This window comes from Dermacentor variabilis, unplaced genomic scaffold, assembly GCF_050947875.1.
Source record: "Dermacentor variabilis isolate Ectoservices unplaced genomic scaffold, ASM5094787v1 scaffold_13, whole genome shotgun sequence".
Taxonomy (NCBI): Eukaryota; Metazoa; Arthropoda; class Arachnida; order Ixodida; family Ixodidae; genus Dermacentor; species Dermacentor variabilis.
Genome location: NW_027460291.1, coordinates 41111878 through 41138099, shown reverse-complemented (window position 1 = coordinate 41138099; position 26222 = coordinate 41111878). Strand labels below are relative to the sequence as shown.

Sequence of the window (26222 nt, the reverse complement as noted above, 5' to 3'; positions counted from 1 at the left end):
AGGTATAGACTCGGGATGGACAAAAAATATACACCTTATCGACTCTTGTCCATAGACACTCTATAGACTAAGAAACAATAAGGAAAAACCGAAACTGCATCGAATTTTTTCTTCAGGTAATCAGTGGGGCGGAGGCATACAAAAGGAAAAAGGATGACAACAATTTTTTCGCTAGGCTGGCTTTAGAATGGGAGTAGACAGAAATGGAAAGCTTATGAACGTTCGTCTATAGACAATTTATAAGCTTGGAGAAGTGAAAAATATTCCAGACAGTCTGTAGACAAATAATGGAAACAATAAAGACGGTGTCAACATTTGTACATAGGGAGTCTATAGAGCAGTACCGGACAAATAGAACAAACAGCTTATCAACGTTCGTCTATAGACAATTTATAAGCTTGGAGGAGTGAAAAATATTCGAGACAGTCTACATAGAAACATTGGAAACAATAACTAAATACTGCTTCAACATTTGCCCTAAGGGAGTCTATAGAGAATCATCATCATCATCATCATCATCCTAGTTATGCCCACTGCAGGGCAAAGGCCTCTCCCATACTTCTCCAACTACCCCGGTCATGTACTAATTGTGGCCATGTTGTCCCTGCAAACTTCATTTTATCCGCCCACCTAACTTTCTGCCCCTCTCTGCTACGATTCCCTTCCCTTGGGATCCATTACGTAACTCTTCATGACCATCGGTTATCTTCCCTCCTCATTACGTGTCCTGCCCATGCCCCCATTTCTTTTTCTTGATTTCAACTAAGATATCATTAACTCGCGTTTGTTCCCTCACCCTATCTGCTCTTTTCTTATCCCTTAACGTTAAACCTATCATTCTTCTTTCCATAGCTCGTTGCGTCGCCCTCAATTTAAGTAGAACCCTTTTCGTAAGCATCCAGGTTGCTGCCCCGTACGTGAGTACTGGTAAGACACAGCTCTTATAAACTTTTCTCTTGAGGGATAATGGCAACCTGGTGTTCAAGATCTGAGAATGCCTGCCAAACGCACCCCAGCCCATTCTTATTCTTCTGATTATTTCAGTCTCATGATCCGGATCCGCAGTCACTACCTGTCCTACGTAGATGTATTCCCTTACCACTTCCTGTGCCTGACTACCTATTGTAAACTGCAATAAGTAGTCTATAGAGCAGAAGCGGACAAATAGAACAAACTGCTTATGAACTTTGGCTATATGCGATCCATAAAGCGGGAGTAGGTAAAAAGAAAAAGAAAGCTTATCGACTTAAGCCTACAGTCTACGAACACAGAATTGCCAAAAATATAGACTGTATCGACATTCGTCCATGGGATATCTATAGAGCCGAAGTAGACAAAAAGAAACAAACACCTAAGCGACTGTTTCTACAGACCCTCTACAGTGGAGGGGGCAATGCAGCAGCAGCAGCTTGAACATATTACCTAAACGCTTCTTCTTGTTTGCACAGCTTCTGGATTTCTCGGCTGGCCATGCCGTTCGTCACAGGCGCATGGCGTGCCCTGCACCGCTCGAACATGTGGTGATTACCGTCAATTCTTCATGGTTCAGCCCTATGGTCCAGGCGTGTGGTGGGCGTGAATTTCCTGCGCACGTTCTTCCTTCTCTGATGATTCTGCGCACTCCCGTGGATGCTCCTAGCCCGGCCACTATTAAAGCAACTCCTAGCGCGGCAACAGTATTAAAGCTCCGTCGTTCCAGCGCCGCGGCAGTGGGCAATGCAGCAGCAGCAGCAGCTTCAGCATGTTGCTCGAACGCTTCTTCTTGCTTGCACAGGTACATTACGTGAACGACTAGTTCTGTATCCGATCCGATAATCGATTCCTGCTGATGCTTTGTTGCCAAGAGAGTTATTTGCGTAGTAGACTATAGACTAAGCAGTGGTGTGACGGCTTTGTAACCTTTCAAAACGAATCTTCTGGCATGTGCCGTTATTGAGTAGGGGTTGTCGCAGCTTTTATCTGTCCAAAGTAACATAAGTGCCTGTATCAATTATGTACTGTCTAAACGGAGTACATTTGAAACAGATATCGCTTATTTAAAAGAGCGCATGCTCATCTTCGAAACTCAACCGAGTACTTTAATGTTATTGCAAAGTGATGTAACTAATCTCAAGAAAGCAGCAACCGATTTGGAATATACGTCTCCGTTTTGGTATGTAAGGCAGATGAAATAGTAAACAGAGGTAGAAGAAACGATGAGATCGTGTACGGCCCAAATTGAGAAGGCGGGGGAATAAACGACAGTCTCTTGAATGTGATCAAGAAAAGGTGTTTTCAAGGAAACACATGGACTTACTATCAATAATATGGAAAGATGTCAACGGCTAGGAAAGAAAAATAAAAGCACGCCCCGTGCTCTTAAGGTTCTCGGACTATCGCGACAAAAGTTCAATGCTGAAAGAGCACAAGAAAGCTGGGAGAACACTTTACATAACAGAGGACATTTCTTTCAAAGTTCGTGAGATAAGAAAAAAATTATGGCAATGCTCACAAGAAGGATGTGATGAAGGCTCCAAAGTTAAAATAGTTTTCTATAAATGCAGCATAGATGGTGAAACGTTTGTCAGTGTTATCTGGAAAACGCAAATGCTGTAAGCTGAAACGATGGAGCAAAGAATGTGATAACCGTTGCCAATCGCCATTCACCATCTTAATCCTTAACTGCGGCAGCGTTGTCAACAAAGTCGAACAGCTTGAAGTTATCCTTCGCTCGCTGGACCCCGATATTTCAGTGTAGACTTAAACCTAGTTATATTATGATATGTATGATAGACAATTTGTCCCGATAAACTACAGAATATTGGGCAAAGACTAAATATTGCGCAAAGGAGGAGGCGTAGCCATTCTTTTTAAACATGCCCTTCAAATGTTAAGAATGCCCGACACTTCGGGAGTAAAACGCTTTTTCTGCAACTTTTGTATTAACAATGTCAAATACATTCTTGGTGCCGTATACAGGCCCCTAACTCGTCGGTTAGGTACATGTACCCTCACTAAAAAAAGCAGATGGATAAAGCAATGTTAACCCGTGATAGTAACCTGCCGAATGTCGACTGGAGCACATTCCTGTAACGCTCCACCACAAATATTCGTCGTGAAATCATTGATATTGCTATAGTTTTTGGTGGATTACAGGTAGGTAAGCATTTCACTAGAAGCGACAAAGATTCCTATGCAGTTATCTGTCCATTTATTGTAGGTGCAAATATACAAGATGACGTCTCATGTATGGTCACAGACGGCATTTAAGTTCAACAAGCAGTAGTATTGTCGTTAGAATGTTCCCCTCGCAGTAAAAATGATAAGATTCAGTGTTACCCGAATTTTTCGCCTGCAGATGACGCGTCTGTAATTGATACGCGAGCATTTCATCTGGATAACATTAAATAAAACACTGCCAGCATGTACGATGTGTTGCTTTTATTTAAAGGCATTATATTCAACTGTCTGCCACAGTTTGTTCTAAAGGTTGTGAAGATTGTGGCAGGTCGGAATCCCTGGAACTCTCGCGAGGCCTTGCTCAAGCAACCCAAGCTTAAGCGGATTCAAACTTGCGCAAACCTGAAAACTTGAACAAATAATGAAAGGGTCATTGAGGAAGCGTCAAATAATTTAAAAGAAGTGATAATAAATGACAAACGGAATTGCTTTAATGGACATCTTCCTAGTTTTATGAAAACGTCTCCATGGAGTTTCTGGAGGACGATGACTCATTCTTCTTCCCTTTCCGATATGTCCATAATAGGCGGTAATAAGGTCCACGATGAGCAGGTTGTATGTGCTGCATTTAACAATCATTTTAGTTTTCTATTCACAAAGGATGAAGGTTGTCTGCCTTGTTTTTACATGGATGGGCCTTCAATTCCTGATTGTTATTTCTGAGCATGGTATATGTCACTTGCTGTTAAAAATTGCCAAAAAGAAAACCCCTGTTCAGGTGGTATGCCAAATGCCTTCTTAAAACGCTTGGCCAAGCGATATCCTTGAAAATATTGTTTAGTAAATCGCTTCAGGATGGCACGCTTCCGGATGACTCGAAAACAGCACTAATAAAACTCTTACATAAATAAGGAAACAAGAATTGCATAAAAAATATCGACCAATTTCTCTGACTTGGACAACACACAATATTTTCGAACACCTAATCTATAAGCATGTAATCGTTTTTTTTTTTGATGAGCATTGCGTCTTGACGAACGCTCAACATGAATTTCTGCAGGGCTTTACCACAGACACTCAATTACTAGAATATATTCAAGATTTTGCAAAACAATAAATAGTACAAAAGAAAGCGACGCTATGTTCATGGATTTAAGTAAAGCATTCGACAATGTAACCCACTGCTAATTACCTTACAAATTAAGTTTTTTACTCACAAAAATAAGCTACTAAAATGAATACAAGCATGCCCAACCAACAGCTCCCCATAAGTTAGGATAAACGACACTTCCTCCAACTTATTACCTGTCGCTTGTGGCGTTCCCCAGGGATCCGTGCTGGGTCCTCTGTTATTCTTGCTTTATATAAATGATATTGGCAGTAATGTATCTGGCAAAATTAAAGTTTACATGGGTGACTGCACACTATACGATGAAATTGCCTTACCGGAAGATCAAGTCATGCTAAATAGCGACTTTGGCAAAATAATTCGAAGATGCCATCAATGGTAAATGTCTGTTAACTATGAAAAGACCGTCTGTGTGATAATAACACGAACGGAAAAGCCCCTTCTCTTTTACTATTTTCCCCGGAACACTTATATTTCTGAGGTATCTCACTATACATATCTCGGCCATACACATATCTCACAATCTCCCCTGCTGAAAGCATATCATACAATAGTTCGTCCTACTTTAAAATATGCAATGATCATTCGGGACCCCTACACAAAAATAAATATAGAAAAATTAGAAAGAATTCAAATGAAAGCTTTCCGATTTATCTACAATTCTTATGGTCCAATTTGTATAACAGTTCTCCTTAAACGTTGTGCCTTCTCTTCGATTAGAGAACGAATCGTGCTTCCCGATTAAAATTCTTTCTTCAGCTAATGAGTGGCCACTATTATACTGATACCTCGCACATCTTAACACCCTTAACTGGTTAAGCTACTCGTCATAAACAGTCTCCAACAGGAAACCCATTAACACTGCATAGCAATTGCTTCAAATGTTCTTATCTTACAAGAACAATAGTTGATTGAAATAAACGTCCTGATGAAGTCATTACACTAAATTCTTTATCCAGTTTTCAGGCGCACAAACATTCTTGGCTCAATCGCACATCTTTTCTTTGTTCCTTTTTTCATGCAATCTGTCCTTTTTGCATGTTGAATTGAAGCATCGGCATCATTGCTTGAATAGTATGTTTGTATGAATGTACTTGTATTTTCCCACCCTGCTAAGATCTTGTAAAAGATCCCAGTATCTGTGAATAAATTGTCTGAAGAAATAAATAAGATGGGAGGAGGCAAAAAGAAATAGAAACCTATCGACTCGCGTCTATAGACAGACTCTAGACTATGTATCAACAGAAGAACAAATCTATAGAAAGGCAGAGTCGTCTATAGAGAGACTCTAGACTTTGTGTTAATAGAAGTACAAATCTATAGAAAGGCAGAGTCGTCTATAAGAAGTGTGTTGATTTCTATAGAGAGAACTCTTTTTTTTAAGGGATGGTAGTAACGGGAGTAAGGATTTTTTTACGGCACGCCGGCCCCTTCTATAGTGCTGCAACAACATTGAAATCAGTTGATAGGCTGCTTCTTTTATGCGAAAGGCTGGGGACGTCCCTCCACACGTCGAAAGCTGCCGTCTGCGTGGCAGCTTGCGAAACAGTAATCTTTACCGGGAAACGTATGCGGGGGGCTCTACGTGCTTGGTATTGTTGTCAGGAGTGCCTTATACTCAATTAAGTGGTTCGGATGATGTTTGTATACTTGTTCTTTATTGAAACGTTCGCTGTTTGATTTGTTGTGTGCTTGATTTCAAATTATGCATGTACGGTTCGTTTTACTTAGCTGACTAATTAAAGATTCTGCCTTAAGGGGGCACGAAGCATTGCTCCCGGCCCTACACCGCCGCCGCGATCGGCCAACATTTTTGCTGCCGGATGCGGACACAGAAAATGCAGACGAATTAGAGTTTACCAGATTCGCTGTAATTATGTACGACGATTACGATATTCTCTAATGCGAAATTTGAGCTCAGCAGTATACGAGTTTTCGATTCGCGATATGCTGAGACAAAGAACTTGAGACCGAAATCACCTCACCAAGTGACAGTGGGCCAGCGCCGTCAGCGCCTTCGCAGAGGGAGGGGCAGTATGGGAACGGTGCCATGACGAGCCGCATCGGAATCAGCTGCGGAAGAAGACGACGAAGGAGGCAGCAGTGGCACGAGCACGTTCACGCGGTTGCGCCGAGGGGCGGCGACGCTCTGGCCAGGATTGGCCAACTAAGTGCTGCAGGCTCATCGTGAGAGCCGCCGTAGCCCAATGGACAAGGCATCGGTATTCTAAACCGAGGATTGCGGGTTCGAGTCCCGCCGGCGTTGCACTTATTTTGCGTTCGGGCTTCTCGTTTTTTTTCATCTTTAATCGTCATCTGCGCCACTTAAAATTTTTAGTGAAGCAAAGCACAAATAAGAGCAGATGCCGTCTCTCACTTTTGCTACAGCCGAAATGTTGATGAAGCCTTCTACATGGCTCCTTCGGTTCTTATGTGTCCTTTGTACTGGAAGTCTCACATATTAAAGCTTATTTTTGTACTGAATTTTTGTCATCTGCGTCGCCATGCATATTGTTGAGAGGGATAAAGTAAGCAGCATTCGCATTTTTATGAGACAACAGTGTCAATGATTGAACTGTCTCGTAAAGAAACTTCTATGTAGTTCGCCTTCGGGGAGCTAGCTTTGTTCACCTCAAACATACATGACGATTCCCGCTTCTTGCAATCTCAGAACCACTCATCTTGTTCGCCGATTCTTGTTGTCGTCGTCGTAGACCTGCGTTTTTGTAGCCCATATCCAAAGCTGAAGATTGGCGATGAATTGCGTGTTTAATTTGGGTGTATAAAAACTAGGGAAATAATAATTTGAACATCGCTACTTTTCTGAAACATTCCTCTGAAAGCGAAAAGAGAGTTGCGAAACACAGCGCAGGCATAGCTTTTTTTCATTCTCATTTTTTTCTGAATACATGTTCGATGTGCACCCCGAAAAGAAACGAGATGAGGCCTGTCGGAAATGCGCTGTGGAAGTTATTTGCAAAGAAAAAGCCCTGAAATTCACCTCACTATATAATTAGGCTGCAGACGAATGCGCTGTTCGTAAATGCTTTTTTGTTAGCCTTTTGTAGTTTTGTGACATTTTTTTCCCCGGCATTTTGGCGTGTTTAAGCAACTCTTCAAACAAAATATTCACCGGCGGTGGACTAGTCGCAATACTAGACGGTGATTACCCACACTGGCTGCTCAACACCAATAGTCCTCTTTATGGCTGCTCAGTATCAACGTAAATCATGGTGCATTTTCATTGTTACCTACATCAACTATGACGCTAAAATCAACAGTCCTGATTGATCGCTTCCCGTAAAACATTCCCTATAGTGGAAGCGATAAAGGGAGCGCGTTATCAAATCATGTAAACGACAAACCTAGACTATGCCCGAGTCGCCTACACTACATGCAGCCGGTTCGCTCTACGAAACGCGCTCACCTAATCATGAGCTATTGACGGAAAACATCCTTGCTAAAACTTAACGTTCAGTGTAGTTGTCGTGTAGTTGACGTGTGACAGACACCAAGGTAGGGGGAGACACCGCACACCGCAGAAACAAGCGTTACGCACCTGGCGCTGCCGTTGAGAATTGAAAATGACGTGGAAACATGGCGCGCCGCCGTTGCTTGCCACTAAAATCCCGCAAGCTGCCACCCAGGGCGACGAGGGTGCGAGTGCCATTTTCCGAAAAGTCCGAGTGCCCTTTTCCTTTTCATTACAGGGGCTCTCTCTCTCTCTGCGCGCCATGAGCGCGAAATGGGTTGCTTTTCTTTTCCATTTTTTCTGTTTATTTTTCATGGATAAAGGAAAGGCATTGCTGCGTTGTATTACAAACGCTGTGGGCTATCGTATGGAAATGAAACGCATACTTTGATGAGTTCAGTGTTTCCCAAAGCCGTTACAAGGCCCGTCAGTGGCTTGCGTCATTGCCAACGACGATGAGTAATACAATGCATTTCTGGCATATCTTCCAGCGTACTGCCAAGTGGGATACCTGCACACATGTTGGTGCAAGTTTTCTGTTCCAATCATAGCTCAAATAAACCTATACAGTAATTGCGTACGCTTATGCTCGGCCCACAGGAATACCTCCTGCGAAGCACTGGGTGGGTTCAGATGATTTGGCACTTAATTAAATGAGTGAGAAACTGATGACATTATTTAGCCGGATATCAGTCTACGAAAAACCACCCGATATTGCTGACGCAGCAGAGATATGAGGGCAACGTGAAAAGTATCTGAGTATCGGAAGACACACAAGGCGCACAGGACATGTGCGACATCGGTTCATCGCACACTCACAAAGTCTGTGTTGTCAGCTACAAACATTACGAGTCTCTGTGCTGTTAGCTTGATGCCTGTTTCCAATTCGCTTGTAGCTACAATTGGTGTTCATAACATGCGTTAGAAGGATTGGATCGGCGTTTTGTTTTCTTTATTCTATTGCCGCAAAGGTCATGCTTTGACAACAGTGAAGACTGTCTTGGGATTGCCGAGAGCGACTACGTGGCTCATGTCATATGATCAATAAATGCGGAGATATGCACAATGTGTATGCTAAAATCTACGCATAGGCTCAAAAGCAATCTCACCAGTATACAACTCCAGTGGCTAATATCTACCGTATCTCCGTATTATCCACCGGTATGTGCGCTTGTCTACAGCGTACACGGGTTGTGCCGCCGATGAACGACTTTTGTCTGTAGTGAATCTATAGACGGCATGTAAACCTAAAGCAATAGGACTTTTACACTATCGGCTATCTTCTTGTTCATCTCACGCCTTACCACCGTTGGTATATGGGATGTTCGCTCATGTTGAGTAAAACCTTTGGTGACGTGCCGCTCTATGGCCTTCATCGGTGGTGATATAGGAAACCGTGGAGAATAATTCGAATTGCAAAGCAGTATGCAGGGTGCTTCACCTAAATTGAGCCGAACATTAAAATATACAGACGCTACGTAGCTGGAGAGAACAAAGGTAATGTTTGCCGTCGGTTTCAAGCACTCAGTTTATTTCTTGCTTTCCCCTAATTAGGTCATTTGTCTTAATTGAAAAGTCACAAGGAGAAAATTATAGAGCAATGCGAGAGACTCCCGCTCTTTGTGGCTCAAAATGTGCTACATAAAAGTGTTTTTCTGGGCGTAAAACAAGCTCGCGAATAGGCGCAATGTACGTGCTCGAGCGGCAGTCCCGTGGCAATATATATACATGCAGTGTGTTTCATGGAATACTTTGAAATTCTTTTTATTTTGTAAAGGTCTGTTCTTGTTGACGAGCTGGTCTACTCGCAGGGGCGGATACCACTTGCACTAAAATCTGAAACACAAAATCGACTAATTAACAAGAATCCGGTACTAAACTTTTTAGCTAACTATCTTATGGCCCATATTGCAATTTACAAATTCAAGCAGTGGATATCGCAAGGCGGATCCACTTGGAACGCATTCTCAGGATGACACCAGTTTCGAAATGTAAATTCCCGAACTTTGCGAAAAAATGCATTGGCGTTCCAGTTACCCCTGTGCTTGAGTGCATGTAATGACGTTTTGTTAACAATTAAATGGTAGTCCTACGTAAAGTGCGGGAGTTTATATATCGAAACGTGTGTCAGCTTGAAAATTCGTTCCAAGTGGTTCCGCCTTGCGAAATCTACTGTTTGCATTTGTAAATTGCAATATGGGCAATCAGATATTTAGCCTAGCCTTAGGAGCTCCACGGCTGGAATTTGCAAATTGCAATATGTGCCATAATGTAAATACATAAAAACTTAATACGTAATTTCTTATTCGTTAGTCGATCTTGAATCTCAATTTTTTGCGCAAGTATTGTCCGCCGCTTCGAGTAGACCAGCTCATGAACTAGGATTGTGATATCTGCAACAGGCAGCTTTTAAACATATTCGAAAGTCTTCGCTGACACACCATGTATGTGGTGTGTGGCGGCGGCGGCGAACAAAGCACGTTGGCTGCGTTGGTGCAGCACAAGAGAATAAACAGCACCTAAGTGAAAACATGTTCTTTCTTAGTGTCAAACTGCTCGGCTGATGTACCGTGTTTTCACGTACGTCGAGTTCATTTCTCTGTGCTATATTGATATATATATATATATATATATATATATATATATATATATATATATATATGTCTGTGTGCGTGTGTGTGTGTGCACGCGAACAAGGTATAGACTCGGGATGGACAAAAAATATACACCTTATCGACTCTTGTCCATAGACACTCTATAGACTAAGAAACAATAAGGAAAAACCGAAACTGCATCGAATTTTTTCTTCAGGTAATCAGTGGGGCGGAGGCATACAAAAGGAAAAAGGATGACAACAATTTTTTCGCTAGGCTGGCTTTAGAATGGGAGTAAACAGAAATGGAAAGCTTATGAACGTTCGTCTATAGACAATTTATAAGCTTGGAGAAGTGAAAAATATTCCAGACAGTCTGTAGACAAATAATGGAAACAATAAAGACGGTGTCAACATTTGTACATAGGGAGTCTATAGAGCAGTACCGGACAAATAGAACAAACAGCTTATCAACGTTCGTCTATAGACAATTTATAAGCTTGGTGAAGTGAAAAATATTCCAGACAGTCTGTAGACAAATAATGGAAACAATAAAGACGGTGTCAACATTTGTACATAGGGAGTCTATAGAGCAGTACCGGACAAATAGAACAAACAGCTTATCAACGTTCGTCTATAGACAATTTATAAGCTTGGAGGAGTGAAAAATATTCGAGACAGTCTACATAGAAACATTGGAAACAATAACTAAATACTGCTTCAACATTTGCCCTAAGGGAGTCTATAGAGAATCATCATCATCATCATCATCATCCTAGTTATGCCCACTGCAGGGCAAAGGCCTCTCCCATACTTCTCCAACTACCCCGGTCATGTACTAATTGTGGCCATGTTGTCCCTGCAAACTTCATTTTATCCGCCCACCTAACTTTCTGCCCCTCTCTGCTACGATTCCCTTCCCTTGGGATCCATTACGTAACTCTTCATGACCATCGGTTATCTTCCCTCCTCATTACGTGTCCTGCCCATGCCCCCATTTCTTTTTCTTGATTTCAACTAAGATATCATTAACTCGCGTTTGTTCCCTCACCCTATCTGCTCTTTTCTTATCCCTTAACGTTAAACCTATCATTCTTCTTTCCATAGCTCGTTGCGTCGCCCTCAATTTAAGTAGAACCCTTTTCGTAAGCATCCAGGTTGCTGCCCCGTACGTGAGTACTGGTAAGACACAGCTCTTATAAACTTTTCTCTTGAGGGATAATTTCAACCTGGTGTTCAAGATCTGAGAATGCCTGCCAAACGCACCCCAGCCCATTCTTATTCTTCTGATTATTTCAGTCTCATGATCCGGATCCGCAGTCACTACCTGTCCTACGTAGATGTATTCCCTTACCACTTCCTGTGCCTGACTACCTATTGTAAACTGCAATAAGTAGTCTATAGAGCAGAAGCGGACAAATAGAACAAACTGCTTATGAACTTTGGCTATATGCGATCCATAAAGCGGGAGTAGGTAAAAAGAAAAAGAAAGCTTATCGACTTAAGCCTACAGTCTACGAACACAGAATTGCCAAAAATATAGACTGTATCGACATTCGTCCATGGGATATCTATAGAGCCGAAGTAGACAAAAAGAAACAAACCCCTAAGCGACTGTTTCTACAGACCCTCTACAGTGGAGGGGGCAATGCAGCAGCAGCAGCTTGAACATATTACCTAAACGCTTCTTCTTGTTTGCACAGCTTCTGGATTTCTCGGCTGGCCATGCCGTTCGTCACAGGCGCATGGCGTGCCCTGCACCGCTCGAACATGTGGTGATTACCGTCAATTCTTCATGGTTCAGCCCTATGGTCCAGGCGTGTGGTGGGCGTGAATTTCCTGCGCACGTTCTTCCTTCTCTGATGATTCTGCGCACTCCCGTGGATGCTCCTAGCCCGGCAACTATTAAAGCAACTCCTAGCGCGGCAACAGTATTAAAGCTCCGTCGTTCCAGCGCCGCGGCAGTGGGCAATGCAGCAGCAGCAGCAGCTTCAGCATGTTGCTCGAACGCTTCTTCTTGCTTGCACAGGTACATTACGTGAACGACTAGTTCTGTATCGGATCCGATAATCGATTCCTGCTGATGCTTTGTTGCCAAGAGAGTTATTTGCGTAGTAGACTATAGACTGTAAGCAGTGGTGTGACGGCTTTGTAACCTTTCAAAACGAATCTTCTGGCATGTGCCGTTATTGAGTAGGGGTTGTCGCAGCTTTTATCTGTCCAAAGTAACATAAGTGCCTGTATCAATTATGTACTGTCTAAACGGAGTACATTTGAAACAGATATCGCTTATTTAAAAGAGCGCATGCTCATCTTCGAAACTCAACCGAGTACTTTAATGTTATTGAAAAGTGATGTAACTAATCTCAAGAAAGCAGCAACCGATTTGGAATATACGTCTCCGTTTTGGTATGTAAGGCAGATGAAATAGTAAACAGAGGTAGAAGAAACGATGAGATCGTGTACGGCCCAAATTGAGAAGGCGGGGGAATAAACGACAGTCTCTTGAATGTGATCAAGAAAAGGTGTTTTCAAGGAAACACATGGACTTACTATCAATAATATGGAAAGATGTCAACGGCTAGGAAAGAAAAATAAAAGCACGCCCCGTGCTCTTAAGGTTCTCGGACTATCGCGACAAAAGTTCAATGCTGAAAGAGCACAAGAAAGCTGGGAGAACACTTTACATAACAGAGGACATTTCTTTCAAAGTTCGTGAGATAAGAAAAAAATTATGGCAATGCTCACAAGAAGGATGTGATGAAGGCTCCAAAGTTAAAATAGTTTTCTATAAATGCAGCATAGATGGTGAAATGTTTGTCAGTGTTATCTGGAAAACGCAAATGCTGTAAGCTGAAACGATGGAGCAAAGAATGTGATAACCGTTGCCAATCGCCATTCACCATCTTAATCCTTAACTGCTGCAGCGTTGTCAACAAAGTCGAACAGCTTGAAGTTATCCTTCGCTCGCTGGACCCCGATATTTCAGTGTTGACTGAAACCTGGTTATATTATGATATGTATGATAGCCAATTTGTCCCGATAAACTACAGAATATTGGGCAAAGACTAAATATTGCGCAAAGGAGGAGGCGTAGCCATTCTTTTTAAACATGCCCTTCAAATGTTAAGAATGCCCGACACTTCGGAAGTAAAACGCTTTTTCTGCAACTTTTGTATTAACAATGTCAAATACATTCTTGGTGCCGTATACAGGCCCCTAACTCGTCGGTTAGGTACATGTACCCTCACTAAAAAAAGCAGATGGATAAAGCAATGTTAACCCGTGATAGTAACCTGCCGAATGCCGACTGGAGCACATTCCTGTAACGCTCCACCACAAATATTCGTCGTGAAATCATTGATATTGCTATAGTTTTTGGTGGATTACAGGTAGGTAAGCATTTCAGTAGAAGCGACAAAGATTCCTATGCAGTTATCTGTCCATTTATTGTAGGTGCAAATATACAAGATGACGTCTCATGTATGGTCACAGACGGCATTTAAGTTCAACAAGCAGTAGTATTGTCGTTGGAATGTTCCCCTCGCAGTAAAAATGATAAGATTCAGTGTTACCCGAATTTTTCGCCTGCAGATGACGCGTCTGTAATTGATACGCGAGCATTTCATCTGGATAACATTAAATAAAACACTGCCAGCATGTACGATGTGTTGCTTTTATTTAAAGGCATTATATTCAACTGTCTGCCACAGTTTGTTCTAAAGGTTGTGAAGATTGTGGCAGGTCGGAATCCCTGGAACTCTCGCGAGGCCTTGCTCAAGCAACCCAAGCTTAAGCGGATTCAAACTTGCGCAAACCTGAAAACTTGAACAAATAATGAAAGGGTCATTGAGGAAGCGTAAAATAATTTAAAAGAAGTGATAATAAATGACAAACGGAATTGCTTTAATGGACATCTTCCTAGTTTTATGAAAACGTCTCCATGGAGTTTCTGGAGGACGATGACTCATTCTTCTTCCCTTTCCGATATGTCCATAATAGGCGGTAATAAGGTCCACGATGAGCAGGTTGTATGTGCTGCATTTAACAATCATTTTAGTTTTCTATTCACAAAGGATGAAGGTTGTCTGCCTTGTTTTTACATGGATGGGCCTTCAATTCCTGATTGTTATTTCTGAGCATGGTATATGTCACTTGCTGTTAAAAATTGCCAAAAAGAAAACCCCTGTTCAGGTGGTATGCCAAATGCCTTCTTAAAACGCTTGGCCAAGCGATATCCCTGAAAATATTGTTTAGTAAATCGCTTCAGGATGGCACGCTTCCGGATGACTCGAAAACAGCACTAATAAAACTCTTACATAAATAAGGAAACAAGAATTGCATAAAAAATATCTACCAATTTCTCTGACTTGGACAACATACAATATTTTCGAACACCTAATCTATAAGCATGTAATCGTTTTTTTTTGATGAGCATTGCGTCTTGACGAACGCTCAACATGAATTTCTGCAGGGCTTTACCACAGACACTCAATTACTAGAATATATTCAAGATTTTGCAAAACAATAAATAGTACAAAAGAAAGCGACACTATGTTCATGGATTTAAGTAAAGCATTCGACAATGTAACCCACTGCTAATTACCTTACAAATTAAGTTTTTTACTCACAAAAATAAGCTACTAAAATGAATACAAGCATGCCCAACCAACAGCTCCCCATAAGTTAGGATAAACGACACTTCCTCCAACTTATTACCTGTCGCTTCTGGCGTTCCCCAGGGATCCGTGCTGGGTCCTCTGTTATTCTTGCTTTATATAAATGATATTGGCAGTAATGTATCTGGCAAAATTAAAGTTTACATGGGTGACTGCACACTATACGATGAAATTGCCTTACCGGAAGATCAAGTCATGCTAAATAGCGACTTTGGCAAAATAATTCGAAGATGCCATCAATGGTAAATGTCTGTTAACTATGAAAAGACCGTCTGTGTGATAATAACACGAACGGAAAAGCCCCTTCTCTTTTACTATTTTCCCCGGAACACTTATATTTCTGAGGTATCTCACTATACATATCTCGGCCATACACATATCTCACAATCTCCCCTGCTGAAAGCATATCATACAATAGTTCGTCCTACTTTAAAATATGCAATGATCATTCGGGACCCCTACACAAAAATAAATATAGAAAAATTAGAAAGAATTCAAATGAAAGCTTTCCGATTTATCTACAATTCTTATGGTCCAATTTGTATAACAGTTCTCCTTAAACGTTGTGCCTTCTCTTCGATTAGAGAACGAATCGTGCTTCCCGATTAAAATTCTTTCTTCAGCTAATGAGTGGCCACTATTATACTGATACCTCGCACATCTTAACACCCTTAACTGGTTAAGCTACTCGTCATAAACAGTCTCGAACAGGAAACCCATTAACACTGCATAGCAATTGCTTCAAATGTTCTTATCTTACAAGAACAATAGTTGATTGAAATAAACGTCCTGATGAAGTCATTACACTAAATTCTTTATCCAGTTTTCAGGCGCACAAACATTCTTGGCTCAATCGCACATCTTTTCTTTGTTCCTTTTTTCATGCAATCTGTCCTTTTTGCATGTTGAATTGAAGCATCGGCATCATTGCTTGAATAGTATGTTTGTATGAATGTACTTGCATTTTCCCACCCTGCTAAGATCTTGTAAAAGATCCCAGTATCTGTGAATAAATTGTCTGAAGAAATAAATAAGATGGGAGGAGGCAAAAAGAAATAGAAACCTATCGACTCGCGTCTATAGACAGACTCTAGACTATGTATCAACAGAAGAACAAATCTATAGAAAGGCAGAGTCGTCTATAGAGAGACTCTAGACTTTGTGTTAATAGAAGAACAAATCTATAGAAAGGCAGAGTCGTCTATAAGAAGTGTGTTGATTTCTATAGAGAGAACTCTTTTTTTTAAGGGATGGTAGTAACGGGAGTAAGGATTTTTTTACGGCACGCCGGCCCCTTCTATAGTGCTGCAACAACATTGAAATCAGTTGATAGGCTGCTTCTTTTATGCGAAAGGCTGGGGACGTCCCTCCACACGTCGAAAACTGCCGTCTGCGTGGTAGCTTGCGAAACAGTAATCTTTACCGGGAAACGTATGCGGGGGGCTCTACGTGCTTGGTATTGTTGTCAGGAGTGCCTTATACTCAATTAAGTGGTTCGGATGATGTTTGTATACTTGTTCTTTATTGAAACGTTCGCTGTTTGATTTGTTGTGTGCTTGATTTCAAATTATGCATGTACGGTTCGTTTTACTTAGCTGACTAATTAAAGATTCTGCCTTAAGGGGGCACGAAGCATTGCTCCCGGCCCTACACCGCCGCCGCGATCGGCCAACATTTTTGCTGCCGGATGCGGACACAGAAAATGCAGACGAATTAGAGTTTACCAGATTCGCTGTAATTATGTACGACGATTACGATATTCTCTAATGCGAAATTTGAGCTCAGCAGTATACGAGTTTTCGATTCGCGATATGCTGAGACAAAGAACTTGAGACCGAAATCACCTCACCAAGTGACAGTGGGCCAGCGCCGTCAGCGCCTTCGCAGAGGGAGGGGCAGTATGGGAACGGTGCCATGACGAGCCGCATCGGAATCAGCTGCGGAAGAAGACGACGAAGGAGGCAGCAGTGGCACGAGCACGTTCACGCGGTTGCGCCGAGGGGCGGCGACGCTCTGGCCAGGATTGGCCAACTAAGTGCTGCAGGCTCAGCGTGAGAGCCGCCGTAGCCCAATGGACAAGGCATCGGTATTCTAAACCGAGGATTGCGGGTTCGAGTCCCGCCGGCGTTGCACTTATTTTGCGTTCGGGCTTCTCGTTTTTTTTCATCTTTAATCGTCATCTGCGCCACTTAAAATTTTTAGTGAAGCAAAGCACAAATAAGAGCAGATGCCGTCTCTTACTTTTGCTACAGCCGAAATGTTGATGAAGCCTTCTACATGGCTCCTTCGGTTCTTATGTGTCCTTTGTACTGGAAGTCTCACATTTTAAAGCTTATTTTTGTACTGAATTTTTGTCATCTGCGTCGCCATGCATATTGTTGAGAGGGATAAAGTAAGCAGCATTCGCATTTTTATGAGACAACAGAGTCAATGATTGAACTGTCTCGTAAAGAAACTTCTATGTAGTTCGCCTTCGGGGAGCTAGCTTTGTTCACCTCAAACATACATGACGATTCCCGCTTCTTGCAATCTCAGAACCACTCATCTTGTTCGCCGATTCTTGTTGTCGTCGTCGTAGACCTGAGTTTTTGTAGCCCATATCCAAAGCTGAAGATTGGCGATGAATTGCGTGTTTAATTTGGGTGTATAAAAACTAGGGAAATAATAATTTGAACATCGCTACTTTTCTGAAACATTTCTCTGAAAGCGAAAAGAGAGTTGCGAAACACAGCGCAGGCATAGCTTTTTTTCATTCTCATTTTTTTCTGAATACATGTTCGATGTGCACCCCGAAAAGAAACGAGATGAGGCCTGTCGGAAATGCGCTGTGGAAGTTATTTGCAAAGAAAAAGCCCTGAAATTCACCTCACTATATAATTAGGCTGCAGACGAATGCGCTGTTCGTAAATGCTTTTTTGTTAGCCTTTTGTAGTTTTGTGACATTTTTTTCCCCGGCATTTTGGCGTGTTTAAGCAACTCTTCAAACAAAATATTCACCGGCGGTGGACTAGTTGCAATACTAGACGGTGATTACCCACACTGGCTGCTCAACACCAATAGTCCTCTTTATGGCTGCTCAGTATCAACGTAAATCATGGTGCATTTTCATTGTTACCTACATCAACTATGACGCTAAAATCAACAGTCCTGATTGATCGCTTCCCGTAAAACATTCCCTATAGTGGAAGCGATAAAGAGAGCGCGTTATCAAATCATGTAAACGACAAATCTAGACTATGCCCGAGTCGCCTACACTACATGCAGCCGGTTCGCTCTACGAAACGCGCTCAATTAATCATGAGCTATTGACGGAAAACATCCTTGCTAAAACTTAACGTTCAGTGTAGTTGTCGTGTAGTTGACGTGTGACAGACACCAAGGTAGGGGGAGACACCGCACACCGCAGAAACAAGCGTTACGTGCCTGGCGCTGCCGTTGAGAATTGAAAATGACGTGGAAACATGGCGCGCCGCCGTTGCGTGGCACTAAAATCTCGCAAGCTGCCACCCATGGTGACGAGGGTGCGAGTGCCATTTTCCGAAAAGTCCGAGTGCCCTTTTCCTTTTCATTACAGGGGCTCTCTCTCTCTTTCTGCGCGCCATGAGCGCGAAATGGGTTGCTTTTCTTTTCCATTTTTTCTGTTTATTTTTCATGGATAAAGGAAAGGCATTGCTGCGTTGTATTACAAACGCTGTGGGCTATCGTATGGAAATGAAACGCACACTTTGATGAGTTCAGTGTTTCCCAAAGCCGTTACAAGGCCCGTCAGTGGCTTGCGTCATTGCCAACGACGATGAGTAATACAATGCATTTCTGGCATATCTTCCAGCGTACTGCCAAGTGGGATACCTACACACATGTTGGTGCAAGTTTTCTGTTCCAATCATAGCTCCAATAAACCTATACAGTAATTGCGTACGCTTATGCTCGGCCCACAGGAATACCTCCTGCGAAGCACTGGGTGGGTTCAGATGATTTGGCACTTAATTAAATGAGTGAGAAACTGATGACATTATTTAGCCGGATATCAGTCTACGAAAAACCACCCGATATTGCTGACGCAGCAGAGATATGAGGGCAACGTGAAAAGTATCTGAGTATCGGAAGACACACAAGGCGCACAGGACATGTGCGACATCGGTTCATCGCACACTCACAAAGTCTGTGTTGTCAGCTACAAACATTACGAGTCTCTGTGCTGTTAGCTTGATGCCTGTTTCCAATTCGCTTGTAGCTACAATTGGTGTTCATAACATGCGTTAGAAGGATTGGATCGGCGTTTTGTTTTCTTTATTCTACTGCCGCAAAGGTCATGCTTTGACAACTGTGAAGACTGTCTTGGGATTGCCGAGAGCGACTACGTGGCTCATGTCATATGATCAATAAATGCGGAGATATGCACAATGTGTATGCTAAAATCTACGCATAGGCTCTAAAGCAATCTCACCAGTATACAACTCCAGTGGCTAATATCTACCGTATCTCCGTATTATCCACCGGTATGTGCGCTTGTCTACAGCGTACACGGGTTGTGGCTCCGATGAACGACTTTTGTCTGTAGTGAATCTATAGACGGCATGTAAACCTAAAGCAATAGGACTTTTACACTATCGGCTATCTTCTTGTTCATCTCACGCCTTACCATCGTTGGTATATGGGATGTTCGCTCATGTTGAGTAAAACCTTTGGTGACGTGCCGCTCTATGGCCTTCATCGGTGGTGATATAGGAAACCGTGGAGAATAATTCGAATTGCAAAGCAGTATGCAGGGTGCTTCACCTAAATTGAGCCGAACATTAAAATATACAGACGCTACGTAGCTGGAGAGAACAAAGGTAATGTTTGCCGTCGGTTTCAAGCACTCAGTTTATTTCTTGCTTTCCCCTAATTAGGTCATTTGTCTTAATTGAAAAGTCACAAGGAGAAAATTATAGAGCAATGCGAGAGACTCCCGCTCTTTGTGGCTCAAAATGTGCTGCATAAAAGTGTTTTTCTGGGCGTAAAACAAGCTCGCGAATAGGCGCAATGTACGTGCTCGAGCGGCAGTCCCGTGGCAATATATATACATGCAGTGTGTTTCATGGAATACTTTGAAATTCTTTTTATTTTGTAAAGGTCTGTTCTTGTTGACGAGCTGGTCTACTCGCAGGGGCGGATACCACTTGCACTAAAATCTGAAACACAAAATCGACTAATTAACAAGAATCCGGTACTAAACTTTTTAGCTAACTATCTTATGGCCCATATTGCAATTTACAAATTCAAGCAGTGGATTTCGCAAGGCGGATCCACTTGGAACGCATTCTCAGGATGACACCAGTTTCGAAATGTAAATTCCCGAACTTTGCGAAAAAATGCATTGGCGTTCCAGTTACCCCTGTGCTTGAGTGCATGTAATGACGTTTTGTTAACAATTAAATGGTAGTCCTACGTAAAGTGCGGGAGTTTATATATCGAAACTTGTGTCAGCTTGAAAATTCGTTCCAAGTGGTTCCGCCTTGCGAAATCTACTGTTTGCATTTGTAAATTGCAATATGGGCAATCAGATATTTAGCCTAGCCTTAGGAGCTCCACGGCTGGAATTTGCAAATTGCAATATGTGCCATAATGTAAATACATAAAAACTTAATACGTAATTTCTTATTCGTTAGTCGATCTTGAATCTCAATTTTTTGCGCAAGTATTGTCCGCCGCTTCGAGTAGACCAGCTCATGAACTAGGATTGTGATATCTGCAACAGGCAGCTTTTAAACATATTCGAAAGTCTTCGCTGACACACCATGTATGTGGTGTGTGGCGGCGGCGGCGAACAAAGCACGTTGGCTGCGTTGGTGCAGCACAAGAGAATAAACAGCACCTAAGTGAAAACATGTTCTTTCTTAGTGTCAAACTGCTCGGCTGATGTACCGTGTTTTCACGTACGTCGAGTTCATTTCTCAGTGCTATATTGATATATATATATATATATATATATATATATATATATATATATATATATATATATATATATATATATATATATATATATATATATATATATATATATATATATATGTCTGTGTGCGTGTGTGTGTGTGCACGCGAACAAGGTATAGGCTCGGGATGGACAAAAAATATACACCTTATCGACTCTTGTCCATAGACACTCTATAGACTAAGAAACAATAAGGAAAAACCGAAACTGCATCGAATTTTTTCTTCAGGTAATCAGTGGGGCGGAGGCATACAAAAGGAAAAAGGATGACAACAATTTTTTCGCTAGGCTGGCTTTAGAATGGGAGTAAACAGAAATGGAAAGCTTATGAACGTTCGTCTATAGACAATTTATAAGCTTGGAGAAGTGAAAAATATTCCAGACAGTCTGTAGACAAATAATGGAAACAATAAAGACGGTGTCAACATTTGTACATAGGGAGTCTATAGAGCAGTACCGGACAAATAGAACAAACAGCTTATCAACGTTCGTCTATAGACAATTTATAAGCTTGGTGAAGTGAAAAATATTCCAGACAGTCTGTAGACAAATAATGGAAACAATAAAGACGGTGTCAACATTTGTACATAGGGAGTCTATAGAGCAGTACCGGACAAATAGAACAAACAGCTTATCAACGTTCGTCTATAGACAATTTATAAGCTTGGAGGAGTGAAAAATATTCGAGACAGTCTACATAGAAACATTGGAAACAATAACTAAATACTGCTTCAACATTTGCCCTAAGGGAGTCTATAGAGAATCATCATCATCATCATCATCATCCTAGTTATGCCCACTGCAGGGCAAAGGCCTCTCCCATACTTCTCCAACTACCCCGGTCATGTACTAATTGTGGCCATGTTGTCCCTGCAAACTTCATTTTATCCGCCCACCTAACTTTCTGCCCCTCTCTGCTACGATTCCCTTCCCTTGGGATCCATTACGTAACTCTTCATGACCATCGGTTATCTTCCCTCCTCATTACGTGTCCTGCCCATGCCCCCATTTCTTTTTCTTGATTTCAACTAAGATATCATTAACTCGCGTTTGTTCCCTCACCCTATCTGCTCTTTTCTTATCCCTTAACGTTAAACCTATCATTCTTCTTTCCATAGCTCGTTGCGTCGCCCTCAATTTAAGTAGAACCCTTTTCGTAAGCATCCAGGTTGCTGCCCCGTACGTGAGTACTGGTAAGACACAGCTCTTATAAACTTTTCTCTTGAGGGATAATTTCAACCTGGTGTTCAAGATCTGAGAATGCCTGCCAAACGCACCCCAGCCCATTCTTATTCTTCTGATTATTTCAGTCTCATGATCCGGATCCGCAGTCACTACCTGTCCTACGTAGATGTATTCCCTTACCACTTCCTGTGCCTGACTACCTATTGTAAACTGCAATAAGTAGTCTATAGAGCAGAAGCGGACAAATAGAACAAACTGCTTATGAACTTTGGCTATATGCGATCCATAAAGCGGGAGTAGGTAAAAAGAAAAAGAAAGCTTATCGACTTAAGCCTACAGTCTACGAACACAGAATTGCCAAAAATATAGACTGTATCGACATTCGTCCATGGGATATCTATAGAGCCGAAGTAGACAAAAAGAAACAAACCCCTAAGCGACTGTTTCTACAGACCCTCTACAGTGGAGGGGGCAATGCAGCAGCAGCAGCTTCAGCATGTTGCTCGAACGCTTCTTCTTGCTTGCACAGGTACATTACGTGAACGACTAGTTCTGTATCCGATCCGATAATCGATTCCTGCTGATGCTTTGTTGCCAAGAGAGTTATTTGCGTAGTAGACTATAGACTGTAAGTAGTGGTGTGACGGCTTTGTAACCTTTCAAAACGAATCTTCTGGCATGTGCCGTTATTGAGTAGGGGTTGTCGCAGCTTTTATCTGTCCAAAGTAACATAAGTGCCTGTATCAATTATGTACTGTCTAAACGGAGTACATTTGAAACAGATATCGCTTATTTAAAAGAGCGCATGCTCATCTTCGAAACTCAACCGAGTACTTTAATGTTATTGCAAAGTGATGTAACTAATCTCAAGAAAGCAGCAACCGATTTGGAATATACGTCTCCGTTTTGGTATGTAAGGCAGATGAAATAGTAAACAGAGGTAGAAGAAACGATGAGATCGTGTACGGCCCAAATTGAGAAGGCGGGGGAATAAACGACAGTCTCTTGAATGTGATCAAGAAAAGGTGTTTTCAAGGAAACACATGGACTTACTATCAATAATATGGAAAGATGTCAACGGCTAGGAAAGAAAAATAAAAGCACGCCCCGTGCTCTTAAGGTTCTCGGACTATCGCGACAAAAGTTCAATGCTGAAAGAGCACAAGAAAGCTGGGAGAACACTTTACATAACAGAGGACATTTCTTTCAAAGTTCGTGAGATAAGAAAAAAATTATGGCAATGCTCACAAGAAGGATGTGATGAAGGCTCCAAAGTTAAAATAGTTTTCTATAAATGCAGCATAGATGGTGAAATGTTTGTCAGTGTTATCTGGAAAACGCAAATGCTGTAAGCTGAAACGATGGAGCAAAGAATGTGATAACCGTTGCCAATCGCCATTCACCATCTTAATCCTTAACTGCTGCAGCGTTGTCAACAAAGTCGAACAGCTTGAAGTTATCCTTCGCTCGCTGGACCCCGATATTTCAGTGTTGACTGAAACCTGGTTATATTATGATATGTATGATAGCCAATTTGTCCCGATAAACTACAGAATATTGGGCAAAGACTAAATATTGCGCAAAGGAGGAGGCGTAGCCATTCTTTTTAAACATGCCCTTCAAATGTTAAGAATGCCCGACACTTCGGGAGTAAAACGCTTTTTCTGCAACTTTTGTATTAACAATGTCAAATACATTCTTGGTGCCGTATACAGGCCCCTAACTCGTCGGTTAGGTACATGTACCCTAGCTAAAAAAAGCAGATGGATAAAGCAATGTTAACCCGTGATAGTAACCTGCCGAATGTCGACTGGAGCACATTCCTGTAACGCTCCACCACAAATATTCGTCGTGAAATCATTGATATTGCTATAGTTTTTGGTGGATTACAGGTAGGTAAGCATTTCACTAGAAGCGACAAAGATTCCTATGCAGTTATCTGTCCATTTATTGTAGGTGCAAATATACAAGATGACGTCTCATGTATGGTCACAGACGGCATTTAAGTTCAACAAGCAGTAGTATTGTCGTTGGAATGTTCCCCTCGCAGTAAAAATGATAAGATTCAGTGTTACCCGAATTTTTCGCCTGCAGATGACGCGTCTGTAATTGATACGCGAGCATTTCATCTGGATAACATTAAATAAAACACTGCCAGCATGTACGATGTGTTGCTTTTATTTAAAGGCATTATATTCAACTGTCTGCCACAGTTTGTTCTAAAGGTTGTGAAGATTGTGGCAGGTCGGAATCCCTGGAACTCTCGCGAGGCCTTGCTCAAGCAACCCAAGCTTAAGCGGATTCAAACTTGCGCAAACCTGAAAACTTGAACAAATAATGAAAGGCTCATTGAGGAAGCGTCAAATAATTTAAAAGAAGTGATAATAAATGACAAACGGAATTGCTTTAATGGACATCTTCCTAGTTTTATGAAAACGTCTCCATGGAGTTTCTGGAGGACGATGACTCATTCTTCTTCCCTTTCCGATATGTCCATAATAGGCGGTAATAAGGTCCACGATGAGCAGGTTGTATGTGCTGCATTTAACAATCATTTTAGTTTTCTATTCACAAAGGATGAAGGTTGTCTGCCTTGTTTTTACATGGATGGGCCTTCAATTCCTGATTGTTATTTCTGAGCATGGTATATGTCACTTGCTGTTAAAAATTGCCAAAAAGAAAACCCCTGTTCAGGTGGTATGCCAAATGCCTTCTTAAAACGCTTGGCCAAGCGATATCCTTGAAAATATTGTTTAGTAAATCGCTTCAGGATGGCACGCTTCCGGATGACTCGAAAACAGCACTAATAAAACTCTTACATAAATAAGGAAACAAGAATTGCATAAAAAATATCGACCAATTTCTCTGACTTGGACAACATACAATATTTTCGAACACCTAATCTATAAGCATGTAATCGTTTTTTTTTTTTGATGAGCATTGCGTCTTGACGAACGCTCAACATGAATTTCTGCAGGGCTTTACCACAGACACTCAATTACTAGAATATATTCAAGATTTTGCAAAACAATAAATAGTACAAAAGAAAGCGACGCTATGTTCATGGATTTAAGTAAAGCATTCGACAATGTAACCCACTGCTAATTACCTTACAAATTAAGTTTTTTACTCACAAAAATAAGCTACTAAAATGAGTACAAGCATGCCCAACCAACAGCTCCCCATAAGTTAGGATAAACGACACTTCCTCCAACTTATTACCTGTCGCTTGTGGCGTTCCCCAGGGATCCGTGCTGGGTCCTCTGTTATTCTTGCTTTATATAAATGATATTGGCAGTAATGTATCTGGCAAAATTAAAGTTTACATGGGTGACTGCACACTATACGATGAAATTGCCTTACCGGAAGATCAAGTCATGCTAAATAGCGACTTTGGCAAAATAATTCGAAGATGCCATCAATGGTAAATGTCTGTTAACTATGAAAAGACCGTCTGTGTGATAATAACACGAACGGAAAAGCCCCTTCTCTTTTACTATTTTCCCCGGAACACTTATATTTCTGAGGTATCTCACTATACATATCTCGGCCATACACATATCTCACAATCTCCCCTGCTGAAAGCATATCATACAATAGTTCGTCCTACTTTAAAATATGCAATGATCATTCGGGACCCCTACACAAAAATAAATATAGAAAAATTAGAAAGAATTCAAATGAAAGCTTTCCGATTTATCTACAATTCTTATGGTCCAATTTGTATAACAGTTCTCCTTAAACGTTGTGCCTTCTCTTCGATTAGAGAACGAATCGTGCTTCCCGATTAAAATTCTTTCTTCAGCTAATGAGTGGCCACTATTATACTGATACCTCGCACATCTTAACACCCTTAACTGGTTAAGCTACTCGTCATAAACAGTCTCGAACAGGAAACCCATTAACACTGCATAGCAATTGCTTCAAATGTTCTTATCTTACAAGAACAATAGTTGATTGAAATAAACGTCCTGATGAAGTCATTACGCTAAATTCTTTATCCAGTTTTCAGGCGCACAAACATTCTTGGC

General features: G+C 41.6%; 2 non-coding genes across 2 annotated transcripts; both read left to right on the top strand.

Moving 5' to 3' along the window:
- Positions 1–6481: 6481 nt before the first annotated feature.
- TRNAR-UCU (transfer RNA arginine (anticodon UCU)) lies at positions 6482–6556 on the top strand. Its single transcript has one exon. It is a non-coding gene; the product is annotated as a tRNA-Arg (tRNA).
- Positions 6557–17089: 10533 nt separating this feature from the next.
- Positions 17090–17164, top strand: TRNAR-UCU (transfer RNA arginine (anticodon UCU)). Its single transcript has one exon. It is a non-coding gene; the product is annotated as a tRNA-Arg (tRNA).
- The last annotated feature ends 9058 nt before the right edge of the window (positions 17165–26222 follow it).